The sequence below is a fragment of the Neofelis nebulosa genome, chromosome 2 (assembly GCF_028018385.1).
Source record: "Neofelis nebulosa isolate mNeoNeb1 chromosome 2, mNeoNeb1.pri, whole genome shotgun sequence".
Taxonomy (NCBI): domain Eukaryota; kingdom Metazoa; phylum Chordata; class Mammalia; order Carnivora; family Felidae; genus Neofelis; species Neofelis nebulosa.
The window spans coordinates 159,647,521-159,661,037 of NC_080783.1; the positions used below are offsets into that span (position 1 = coordinate 159,647,521).

General features: G+C 34.3%; 1 pseudogene; it reads right to left on the reverse strand.

Annotated features, from left to right (window-relative positions):
- Nucleotides 1-11,274: 11,274 nt before the first annotated feature.
- Nucleotides 11,275-11,731, reverse strand: LOC131493441 (nuclear nucleic acid-binding protein C1D-like; annotated as a pseudogene).
- Between the last annotated feature and the right edge of the window lie 1,786 nt (nt 11,732-13,517).

Consider the following 13,517-nt stretch of genomic DNA (forward strand, 5'->3'; position numbering starts at 1 on the left):
TGAAAAGACTTAAGCAAAAGGAATATATGAAGTCTTTTAGTAACTGATAAGATTTTACAAGGGTATAGGAAATAAGTTAGAAATTAATTTTCACTTGTCTCCTACATAGATGGAGCTGCATCTCTAGATCTCAGCCTTCAGGAAGCCTATCTTGACTCTCCATCTTATACCACAACAATTGGGTATTTCTCTTAAGTGCTCCTATAATAATCTGTATTTCCCATATCCTCGCATTTACCATATTATATTGAAACTTATCAAAATACACTGCTAGGCTCTTGACTCCTCAAGGCTGGGATTCATGAATGTCTTATTTACAGTGCCAGTGTCTGGAACTCAGTAAATCCCCTTCAACTAAATGAGTCAATAAATGAAAATATAGTATAGAAGTAGCAGGTGGAAGACTTTGAATAGACACTACAACTTATGGCACATATTTATATAAGGTATATCAGGTTTGAACAATATAGATAGAGCTAGAGGTTACTCTGCTAATATTCTCAAAATCCATAGTGTTTAGGGTTGGGGCTAGAATGGTGGGGATGGAGGCAGCAGTAGATATTTTGTTTACACTCTAGTAAAATTTTGAAAATAGTCCCTAAATTTGAGGAGATAGAGTCATGGCTTCTCTTGGGCAAACCTATTTGTAATTAAATGGAATTTTCTTTGTCATGGTTTTACTTCGTTATGGAAGTACTTTGTTATGTTCGCTCTTTTAAAACAAAGAGTGAATATATGACAATTTTTCAAAAGATATACAATGCCTAGTTCTGTATGGATTAGTGATTTCCAGCCTTGCTATTACAAAGACAAATGTATAGCTAGTGTGGGAGAGTTGTAACTTTGAAAAATTGTTTAAAACCACCACATTCTGTTTTTCTCTTGCCTGTTCATGGTCTTATTTTATGTTTGAGTGAGTTAAACTATCTGATTATGTTTTAGACACTCATGAGTGAAATATGTGCCAAGCTGTGGACTGTTCTGACTTGTGAACATAATTTCTTCCTTCCTGAATCTCTCTGCCTTCTAGGTCTTTTCTTTTTTTCTCTACTTGTTCCAACAATGTTTCCTTCTCTTTATAAAATGCTGCATCCTACTATCTCTTCCACCTAAATTTAACTCAGGTTAGTTTTATACAAAGAAATAAAATGATTACTCATTTAAAAAATCCATTTTTTTCTCTTTTCCCTGTGTTAATGCCTAATCCATTTCCATCACATTTAGCTAAGGTGTTAGGAGGTTGTTTACTTAGCCTGTGTCATTCCTTTTTAACTATAAACCTCAAGTGGATAGTTATTTTTTAGTCTATTTAGTCTATGAATGGCCCAACCTTTTTTTTTTCTTTTTTTAATTTGTTATTGATCAGCATTTCTTTATGTAATATATAATTAATACCACTTCAATTCTATTCTACATTTATTCTCTAAATAAATGTTTAAATTATAACCACAGCTTCCAATTCAGTACTGAGAAAGCCAGAGTTTTGCATATGTGTGTGAGGAGATAATGCCCATATATAAGGCAATGATATACAGTATATCTGTTGCTCATTTAAAACTTTGGCATTGCCTACGTTACCTACATGTCCTGTGTATCTGTATAAGATCACATTAGGCATGTGTGTAATATTTACCATCGATACTGCCAAAGTTCTGAATTGAATTCTTTCCAGAAATGTTAAGGTTTGAGTTTATTGTTTCAAGTTAATGAGTATGCCTTTAACTGAAGGCAAAGACAAGGGTTGAAAACAGATTATATGGCTTTAAACCACACAACAATTTCCCTTGTGAAATTTTTTGCTGTTTGAGTTTAGTTTGTATAAAATAATCAAAACACTCTGTAGGAATTATAAGCTTCTAAAGTGTTTTATCCCCACAGAGCATTTTAGATCATGTGTGGCAGTCCGGAACTTAGAACGTGGTTGACTTAATTTATCGTAAGCATTAGAAATCAAAATTAGCATTAAAAATCAACCCCTTGTGACTTTCCCCCTCTGAGTTGAGCTTACATAAAACAACCGAATATACTATAGGATTCATCAGCTTTTGGTGAACTTTTAATTTGGTTGTATAATGCTATAAAATGGTTATAAAAGATTTGGAATCAAGCTTGAATCACTTCTACTTAGCTCTGAAAGTCATTAAAACATAGAGACCCATAGACTTTTATTGATAAACATTTTGATTACAACTTTATTTTAGAGGACAATTCTTAATTTCCATGTTTGTGTACTTGTTGGATTCCAAGATTTCTCAGCCATCTTTTATTCAGTTATTCAGGACTGAACATAGATTTTAAAGTTGTTTTTTGCTTTGTTTTGTTTTTTAGTTGTATGTTGAGAAATAGATGTTTCTGTTTTTTCAATATAAACTTAATATATAAGAAACTTGTGTACTATGTGAACATTTACATATGCTTTGTATATATATAGAATAGTTTATTTATTTAAAACTAAAGTTTGCATAGGACAGTGGAAGCTGAAAAGGCCTGTTTTGTAATAACTTCAGTTTGCTCAAGAGAGCATTGCTTCAAAAGCAAAACAAAACAAATTAACAATTGACTTTGTTTCATAGTGTCTTAAAATATAACAAATTCTCCATACTTAATGGATTATATTGTTAGTTAATGAATCATATAATATCAGTGGCATATAATTTTTTCCAAATAAAATTTGTGTACACATATAAATGTTTTTATACATTACCTTTTTTCTCAGAAAAATAAAGAAAAAGAACCAACTTTTCTAAAATAAATACCAAAAAAGTAGATGGGGGGAAAGATTGTAACTATGAAGTCGATGATATCTAATGTGAATAAAAGTGTCTTTACTTAATACTGATCACTTTTGAGAAACAATTGTATATTTTAAGGTGACAACTCTGTAATTATTTTTGGAATACTATGTTTGCTTTATGAAATCCACAACCATTTCTATTTTCCTCTTTGTACGGCAATTTGGCGAACTGTAATTTACTGCAATTTGTGTGGACAAAGATTGTATATTATATTTTGCTATTAATATTCCCAAATACAAATTTATATCAACAAATCCAGAGGTGGCATATGACCAAATTCAATGACTTATGCTTAAGAAAACAATAGTTAATTACAGTTTTAAAAGGTAGTATATTTTCCAGCCATTCAAAAATACAAAACAGCCTTCCAGCAGTAATCTGGGGTTTGTACCAAATGAAAGCCTCTTGCTGAAATGTCTGTGGGACCTCTTTGAAGCTTGGTGCTCATTAGGATGTGCATGCAGAACAATTTACTGTTCAGAGGTCTGGTTAGGACAGTACAAAACCAAAGCAGTCACAAATAGCCTAGTCCTTTGCATCTCCCAATATTCTGCTAGTAGATTGCTAATAGATTGGAGGGTAAATGTTCATTATGGGAGATACATATATTTTAACTTGTGAACCTGAGTATTATATGGAAGTATATGACTATATGGAAGTTAAGTGGGAACACTAGACACCTGTTTTTGATGTTTGTTCAAAGGATGCATAAAGATCCTCTCAGTTCCCAAATTAACTCTTGTATCAGTTACCTGTATCACCTGATATTATTATAAAAATTCACCTATGAGTTAAGACATTACATCCAGGAATAAAACTCCCTTAAAGAGTTTTTGATACACATGTCAATAATTTAGTATTCCCCCCAGTACTTTATATTTTACGAAGCTCTTCATTTTCCTATTAGCAATGAGGAACTGAGGCTCAGAGAAATTACGTAACCTGCTCAGGGTCATATAACTAATGGTATATGGAAACCTCTGATTCCAAATCTAATCCTTTTATCATTACATTACAACAAGGATAGAAAAGACTACTGGCTCACTAATTAGTACATAGGATAGTTTAGCAGTTTTGTGGGTCAGCTTTGGGAGAGGGCTGGAAAGATGCTTTAGATCCAAGTGAAGAGGGAGGCAGTGAAGCACACTGAGCCTCTCTACCAATCAGGTGTTTCCTACAGTTACAATATTTTCATCATCATCATTAACAAGCACTCTTTTAGGGCTGGAAGATCCGGAAATCAGATTCCCTGTGTTAGACTCTGTTTCTTACCAGCTATGTGCCTGTGGGCAATTTCCTCATCTGTTAAATAGTCATAATAATAGTAGCTACCTCATATGTTGTTGTAAGAATTACATAAATAAATACATATAAAGATCTTAGAACAGAATAAGCTTTCAATGAATTTAGCTGTTATTAAAATTCATAGAAAATTATAATCAAGGCATGCCACAAAAAGTATGGATATAATTGAAATGAGTACCCCCAAATTTTGAAATTTTAATTTATAGTAATTGTTAGTATTTTTCTTAATAAGGACATTTTTTATTTTATAGTTAATAGCACTTTGATGAGACCCTTTTTTTTTCTGGACTGGGACACATGATATAGTTCAGTAATTTTTATTCCATAAAGATGTTTCCTAACAAAGTATCAGTTGCTTCTTTCGTCTTCTTTCTCATCCTTGAGGACATAAGAATCAAGTCTTTCACCTAAAACATACAGTAGCCCAAGAGAAATATTTATGTAATAAGCAGCTGGAAAAATCAGGTACTACGAGATGTAAGAAATAAAGCATGGGAAGCCTGGGCTGAAATTGAGAGGACAGAGTTAGGAAAGGGGACTTTGGCCTAAACAGAAGGTTCTGGAAATTCAGAGAAGAAAAGCTACCATATTCTTTTATTTGTTCAAGTCAATTGGTTTCTTTCTCATCAATATTATATGAAGATGATAGAAGCATTTTAGGATCAGCTAAAGGAAAATAATGCAGTTGCTTGGTGCTTGCTTATCTGAATTTTTATTCTGTTTCCCTTCAGAGTTGACTCTGTTTCTTGAATACTTTATGCTCTCTTTTGCTTTTTGAAGGGTGGAACTTTGCATATACTGTACCCATCTTACAAAAATCTCCCCAACAAACTCATCCTCTGTTAGGTTAACTTCTCCTCTTCTCCAAAGTCTCTGTTTAAATGTCACATCCTTGAGATACTTTACCTTACCCCTGGATCAGTCAGGCTCCACTAGATGCTCTCAGAGCACCTTTGGAGCTTCCACATTGTCAAATTTTATTGTACTTCTCTAATGTTTGTCTTCACTAGATTGTAAGTTCCATGACAGCACAGCTCTTATCTCTGGGTTCTGGAAAATGTATTGTATCTTGATTTGGATGGTGGTTTACCTACATAAAAATAAAAAAACCACAAAACCCTAAGATTAGTGCACTTTATTCTGTGCAGATTATGCCTCAATAAATGAGAACTAAAAAAAAATAGCCACTTATCTGGAATTTAATCTGCACAATACCAAACCCTGAGGATAAGTTGAACATTTTGAATTATTAGAAAAGTTCTTCACTTAATTTGAATATGTATTCCTATAATTTTCATCTGTTGGCCATATATCTATTCTCTGAGCCAACTTTAAATAATTCTATTTCTCTCTTTTTTTTTTTTTTTTAAATTTTTTTTTTCCAACGTTTTTTATTTATTTTTTTTTGGGACACAGAGAGACAGAGCATGAACGGGGGAGGGGCAGAGAGAGAGGGAGACACAGAATCGGAAACAGGCTCCAGGCTCCGAGCCATCAGCCCAGAGCCCGACGCGGGGCTCGAACTCACGGACCGCGAGATCGTGACCTGGCTGAAGTCGGACGCTTAACCGACTGCGCCACCCAGGCGCCCCTCTATTTCTCTTTTTACAGGATGCTTTTTAAAATATTTGATGAAAGCTTACATGTTCCAGGATAATCTCAACCATTCCTCTCATGACAGTTTTAATTTTTTAATCATCTTGGTCTTTCCGCAGCAGATGTTCTCTAGTTGTTTTTTTTTTTTTTTAATTTTTTAGTGTATATTTATTTTTGAGAGAGACAGAGACAAGAATGCGAGTGGGTTAGGGGCAGAGAGGGAGAGAGGGAGACACAGAATCTGAAGCAGGCTCCAGGCTCTGAGCCGTCAGCGCAGAGCCCAATGCGGGGCTCGAACTCACTAGCTGTAAGATCATGACCTGAGCTGAAGTCGGACGCTCAACGACTGAGCCGCCCAGGCACCCCAAGATGTTCTCTAGTTTATTCATGTCTTTCAAAATATAGTACCTGGAACTGAACACAGCATTCCTAGTATTATCTGACCAATGCAGAGTACAATTTGCCATCACTTCCCTTGAAATGTATATTTTGCTACTATTAAACAGACTAAAACATTTGTATTTCTGTTTAGTATTATCTTTTCTCATATTAAGACTCTTTTTCAACTCCATAAAAATTGCCATTGAACTAGATCCCGTCCATCCATATTTGCATAAGTCATCTTTTAAAACTAATTTAGTCCATTAAATTCTGCTGGCTTTAGGCAATAATGAGTTCCAACTTGTTCCAGCCAAAATTACATTCTCTATTTCAGAGGTTTACTATAAAGATTAAATATGATAATGCCTATAAAATATTTTTATAAAATGCATAGTATATGCAAATTTAAAAAAATATTGAGATGATTTTGAAACCCAAGACTTTCATTATTCTGTGTTGTTTAAGAATCTTAAATATAAAAAACACAGGGACAGAGTCCTGTAGCATAACTTCCTTTTGAGTTAATATCCATCAAAACTTTTTGTCTTACTTATTTAATCATTATTAAATAGGAAAATAGCCAAATGCCATATTAAAAATCAAGAAATATTAAGGAACATATATAAATAAGATAGAAGTTGAATAGTTTGTATTTTTTGCATCAACTCCTAACATATAACTAACTCCTTAAGCAGTAATCCTATACAGTCTTACTTACAGCTTTATAATACATTTTCATATTTGGTAGATCTTGGCTATGATTGGCCCTATAAATTTCCATACACTATTGAATATGCTATTCTAGTCCTGCATTTGTATAGACACCAACAGTCTGTTTAGGTTCTGACTAGAATTGCTTCAAGTCTATAGATCGTTTGGGAGAGAACTGACACCTTTAAAATAATGATTTTTCTAGTCCATGACCACAGTATGTCTTTCCATTTATTTAGAGTCTTTTTATTGCCTTTCAGTAAATTTTATAATTTTTCTATAAAGATCTTGCACATCTTCCTATGTACATCATATTTTTGTACTGCACTGTTTTTTTAATAAATACCATTTTCTTTGTTGCCAGTATAAAACCTAACTGATTTCTGTTTATAGATTTTTTAATCTACTAATCTTATAAATGATAATTAATTCCAACAATTTTTTAGATTTTTAAAAATTATCTTACAACATCATGCCAATCCCTTTAACATACACTTTTCTTTGTCCTTCTAGTCTAATCCCTCCCCCTGCCTCCACCCCTTCCCCAGGCTACCACTCTCCTGAGTCTTGTTTTTAATAATTTATTTAATGTTTTAAAATATTATCATATATATGTATTCCTTTAAAAGAATAGTATAATTTTAATTTCTTTTAACTTTGTAAGAGATATTATATTGTATATAATATTCCGGAATTTATGACCATATTAAATTACTTCATTCTGATTGCTGCATAAAGAAAACATAGAATACCTTCTTGATCTTGGTGTAGGGAATTATTTTTAGCAAGACTATATAAAATTAGTATCTTTTTTCATCAAAGAAACTTTTAATATAGTAAAAATAACATATTACAGAAAGCAAGGACCTGAACAGATATTTGTATGCCAGTGTTCATGGCAGCATTATTCAAAATAGCTAGAATGTGGAAAACAACCCAAATAGCTATCAATGGGTGAATGGATAAATAAAATGTGGTCTATACATATGATAGAATATTACTGTACAATATGGATGAGTCTTGAAAACATGGTAAGTGACATAAGCCAAATACAAAAGGAAAAATATATGATTCACTCATATGAGGTGAACTTATAAACAAACTCATAATGAAAGAAAGGAGAATAGTGGTTAGGAGAGGCAGAGGGGTGGAGGGAATGGGGAGTTATTGTTTAATGTGTACAGAATTTCAGTCTGAGATAATGAAAAAGTTCTGGAGATGACTGGTGGTGGTGCTGGCACAACAGAGTGAATGTGTGGAATGCTACTGAATTGCACACTTAAAAATGGTTGTAATGGGGGTGCCTGGGTGGCTCAGATGGTTAAATGTCTGACTCTTGATCTTGGCTCAGGTCATGATCTCACAGTTTGTGAGTTCGAGCCCTGTGTCTGGGTCTGCACTGACAGCACGGAACCTGCTTGGGATTCTGTTTTCTTTCTCTGCCCTTACACCGCTCACTCTCTGTCTCTATGTCTCTCTCAAAATAAATACATAAACCTTTTTTTTTTAAAAAAAATGGTTTTTTATATATTTTATTACAATAAAGAAAATAACACATTACAAACTAGGAGATAGTATTTATAGCAACTATACCTCAAGAATAGAAAAGAACTAAGGGTGCCTGGGTGGCTCAGTCAGTTAAGTGTTCCATTCTTGATCTTAGCTCGGGTCATTATCTCAGCTCAGGTCATGATCTCATGTTTCATGAGATTAAGCCCCAAGTCAGGCTCTGTGTTGACAGCATGAAAACTGCTTGGGATTCTCTCCTCTTCCCCCGCCTCTGCCCCCCCCTTCTCTCTCTCTGTCTCTCTCTGTCAAAATAAATAAACTAAAAAATATTTTTAAAGAATATAAAAGAACGATAAGGAAAGAAACTACTCAATAGAAAAATGAGCAAAAACCATGGACAGGAAAAACCGTGGCTGATAAACACATGTTTATCATGTTATCATGGCTGATAAACAGATGTTAAACCCCAGCTGTGAAGGGAAAATGCAATTCAAAGCCACCGTGAGATGCCATTTCCCAATCACATTTCACATTCACTTGAATGGCAGATACTAAGTCCAGTAACCTAAGTGTTGGAGAGGATGTGGAATATCTTTTTTACTTACTGCTGGAATATAAATCAGAATAACAACTTCATTTGTTCACAAACCCAACATTTCAACAATTCTATTCTTAAATATTTACCCAAAAGAAACTCAAACTTTCACTGCAGAGATGTTTATAGTAAAGTCTGTAGCTACATTAGAACAGTAAAAGCTTGGAAAATCCCAAATGTTTCCTAAAAGAGAGTAGGTAACTATATTTTTGGTATATTCAAACAGTGTGTTATTTTATGGCAAAGTAAATGAATTATAGTGGCCCTAAAATACAGATGAACCTTTAAAACTTCTTAGGATACATACTCTGTCCATCAATTTTCAGTTCTTCATCTTATGTAATATATGTATTTAATTAGCGACATCTCACACATTTTGGCTTCCTATACTTTTGTTACTGCTCAATTTGAAATATTTTCTTATGTTTATAATTCTTTTAATAATACATTATTTAGATGTATCTTAATTTCCAAAATTAGTTGTTTTTTCTACTTCTTAAAAATTTTATTTTTAGCTTAGCTGCAAATAAAAGTCTGTAGTTGGGGCGCCTGGGTGGCTCGGTCGGTTAAGCGTCCGACTTCAGCTCAGGTCACGATCTTGCGGTCCGCGGTTTCGAGCCCCGCGTCGGCTCTGGGCTGATGGCTCAGAGCCTGGAGCCTGCTTCGGATTCTGTGTCTCCCTTTCTCTCTGCCCCTCCCCCGTTCATGCTGTGTCTCTCTCTGTCTCAAAAATAAATAAACGTTAAAAAAAGTAAATAAAATCTGTAGTTTCATTCCTTTAAAATGAGTTGAGATAATTTCTGCAAATGTTTGAAAAGAATGTATATTTTACACTTCTTTTGTGCAGTATCCAATGTACACCCCTTAGGTCAATTACTAACTATTTTCGTTGAAGTCTGTATCTTTACTAATTTTTTGTCTGCTTATTCTTTCAATAATTGAAAAAAAATAATTTTGTTGTCTCCCACTATGATTGTGAAGTTCTTTCTTTTGTTCTGTTACTTTTTTCCCCCGTATTTATTTTGAGGCTATATTCAGTATATAAGAAGTGAGAATTGTTGCATAGCTTTCTTTATAATTTGGGAAAGTTTTTGACTTAAAGCCTGTTTAACTGATAGCAATACAGCTCTACTAGCTTTCTATTCATGAATGTCTCCATGGCATACTTTGAGTCACACTTTTACTGCTAATAGTTCTGTACTTCCAGTATTTTAGAGAGATCTTTTGTAAACACCTTTGCCTCCCTCATTTATTTTATTCTCATTTCTTGCTGTCTTTTGGATTAAATTTTTAAAGATTCAATCCTTGTTTCCTTTGGCTAGTTTAGAAGCTATACACAATATTTCTAGTCTTTTAGTGGTTACCATGGAAGTTATTACATGAATTCTTAACTTATCAGTGTTTAAAGTTAGTACTTTTATTATTCTCCTGGAGAGCTCAAGGACCTTAGGACACTTTAATATCTCACTCTTAGGGTGCCTGAGTGGCTCAGTTGGTTGAGCCTCTGACTTTGGTTCAGGTCATGATCTCACGGTTCATGAGCTCGAGCCCCGCGTCTGTGCAGACAACTCGGAGCCTGGAGCCTGTTTGGAATTCTGTGTCTCCCTCTATCTCTGCCCCTCTCCCACTTGTACTCTGTCTGCTCTCACAAAGATAAATAAACATTAAAAAACATTTAATGTTTTTTAACATTTAACTTTAATATTTCACTCTCAACTTATTTATTGTTATAATTTATTACCATTGTGAATTTTCAGTTTTAAAAATGTCCACATTCTATTGTAGTTATTGTTTTATATAGTCAAAATTACCTTCTATTTACCTTCATATTTACTACTTTATTTTTCATTATTTTCTGTATATCTGTATATCTGATCTTTTGTCTTTTGTCTTTTTTATTTTTAAGTAGTCCCCATGCCCAACACAGGGCTTGAACTCACACCCCTGAGATCAAGAGTCTCATGCTCTACTGATTAAGCCAGCCAGGCACCCCACATCTTTCGTTCTCTGTCTGAAGAGTGTCTTTTTAAATGACCATCTCCTTCACAAGGATTTTTTTTAAGGTTATTTATTTTTTTTAGAGAGAGAGAGAGCGCATGTGCATGCAAACAGGGGAGGGGCAGAGAAAGAGAGACAGATTCCCAAGGACAGGCCTGACATGGGGCTTGATCTCACCAATGGTGAGATCATGACCTGAGCCAAAATCAAGAATCCAATGCCTAACTGACTGAGCCACCCAGGTGCCCCTGAAGAGGTGTCTTTTAGAAAATTTGTCTTTTCTGTCTGGAATCTTGTAAGAAATCACAAATTTCATAATATGCGTGTATTTGCTTTCTTATTTTTACTTTTATAAATGCATTACTTTGGGGGAATGCATTTTTTTTAGTTTTTATTTTTTCCTTTATTGGCAACTTTGGATGCATTTTTAGGTTTTGGTTCCCAAAGGATATTTTTCACAAATCTTGAAGCTGCACCTCTACCCAGCTTGCCAGCCTTTTTCTTGTGTGTTGTTTCCTTAATTCTATTCATGTGTAATCTGATTCTTTCCAATTCCTGCTTTACTGGATATTCCTTAAGATTAACTTGCTGAGTTGCCAACTAAACCAAAAACAATGAATTTAATGTGTAAGCAGAAACTAAATCCACTTTTTCTTGTTCAAGAGGGTCCAACTTTAGCAACAACTCATTTCTAGAAACAGACATTATGGTCTTCAGCATCTCATCCACAGCACCAATGGAATTCTCAATTGTTGATAAATACTCCTGAATTTTTACTGAGTAGTCTTTGTTAATTTCCTCACCTGCCATTATGACCAGCTTGCTGGCCTTCTATTCCTGTCTCTGGAGAGTGCAGTTTTTAATCTGAAGAATTTGTTTTATATTATGGAAAATTCTTATCTATTGCTATTTTTGATATTTCCTCTTATCTAATTTTTGCATTTTACTTGTACTAAAATGCTAAAAATGAGCATCCATAAATACACTACCTTGCTTAAGAACCACAAACACTACCATGCTATAGAGTCAAACTTTGTTCTTCCCTGCTCTTGTCCCTTTCCTACTTATTTTTTAGTTTTGCATGACTTTTCAGGTATAAAGGTGATGTCATACTAAGTCTTCTTTGACTCACTAGTCCTAAAATCTAAAATTAGATTTCTAAAGTGAATCTATGTTGTTGAGGATATAGTTCATTTATTTCACTGTTATATACTATTCCATTGTAGGAATATATCATTCCATTCTCCTGCTGGGTTGTTTTGTGGGCTTTTTTTTTTTTCCTGTTGTAATCAATCCTGCTATGGATATTTTTATGCAAATTTTCTGGCACATAAATGCAAGGTCTTCTCTAGGGTATGCATTTAGGAGTGAAATTGCCCATGTTGAACTTCAGAAAATTCCAAATCATTTTTCACAGTGATTGAGTCGATACACTATAGCTAGTAATGTGGAAAAGTTCCTGTTGTTTCCTATCTGTGCCTATATGCTATTATCAGACTTCTCGTTTGTTTGTTTTTGTTTTTGCTTTTATTTGTTTTGTTTTGCCAATCTAGAAGGTATAAAATGGCACTGTATTGTTTTAGTTTGGTTTCCAAGATTACTAATGTGATTAAACTTTTTATCACATACTAATTTGCCATTTATGTTTCCTCTCTTATGAGATGCATGTTTATGTATTTCGACCATTTATCTGTTGAGTTTTGTGTCTTTTATTGTTGAAACATTCTATTTTAAATATATACTAATCCTTAATCCTTTGCTGATCATAGCTGTTAAGTATATCTTCTCCCTTGTATTGCTGCTTGTAGTTTTTTCTTTATTTTTTAGGTGGAAGCGATGGAACTAGATAATTTATTTTCCTCACCAGTTATAGCATGACAACAACTTCCTAACATGTGTTATAGTTAACTCTCAACTTTTTCTTAAAGAAAGGTTGCTTTACCCCTTCACCCACCATCATTTTGAAGGTCAGTTTTGTTTCCTTTCCTCTCCAAATGAAATTTTCCACAGAGCTCAAGCAGATCTTTCTTCTGACATCCTTTTCAAGTCTGTTAATAACATATAGTAGAGGTAGGGACAGGAAACAGTGTAAGTAGGGGCCACTACTCCTGAGGGCAGAACCAAAGAGTCACCCACTATTTTCAAGATTGACCTAAACTTCTTTGTCTTGGCTTTAGCAACATTGGCTTTAATATCTGGGGCCAGTATTTTACAACTTTTTGAGATTTATGATCTGTTTCACTTTGTCCATAGTTTTGCCTCATCATATGGACACCAAAATGTATGCATTCTTTTGGTTTACAGGTGTTTCTCTTCTGCCAACTCAGGAGTGCCTTGGCAGAGGCATACCTCATACTACGCCACCAATGGCATTCTATTTTAGATCTTCAGAACCTTCTGATTTCAGTTGCTCATGAAGCGTGAAATCTCCAGGAGCATCTAGTCGGACTTACTCTGAGCTAACTATTGCATAGTGTGTGTTTGACCTGAGAAGGTTTACCTCTTGAGGCTGTTACCTGGGAGAGTGCTGATGAGGACCTTGGACTTCACTGTTCACTCCTTTAAGGATTGAGACTCCCCATCAGTAAATAGCCTGTAGCAATTGATTAGGAGGATGGTGTCCAGAA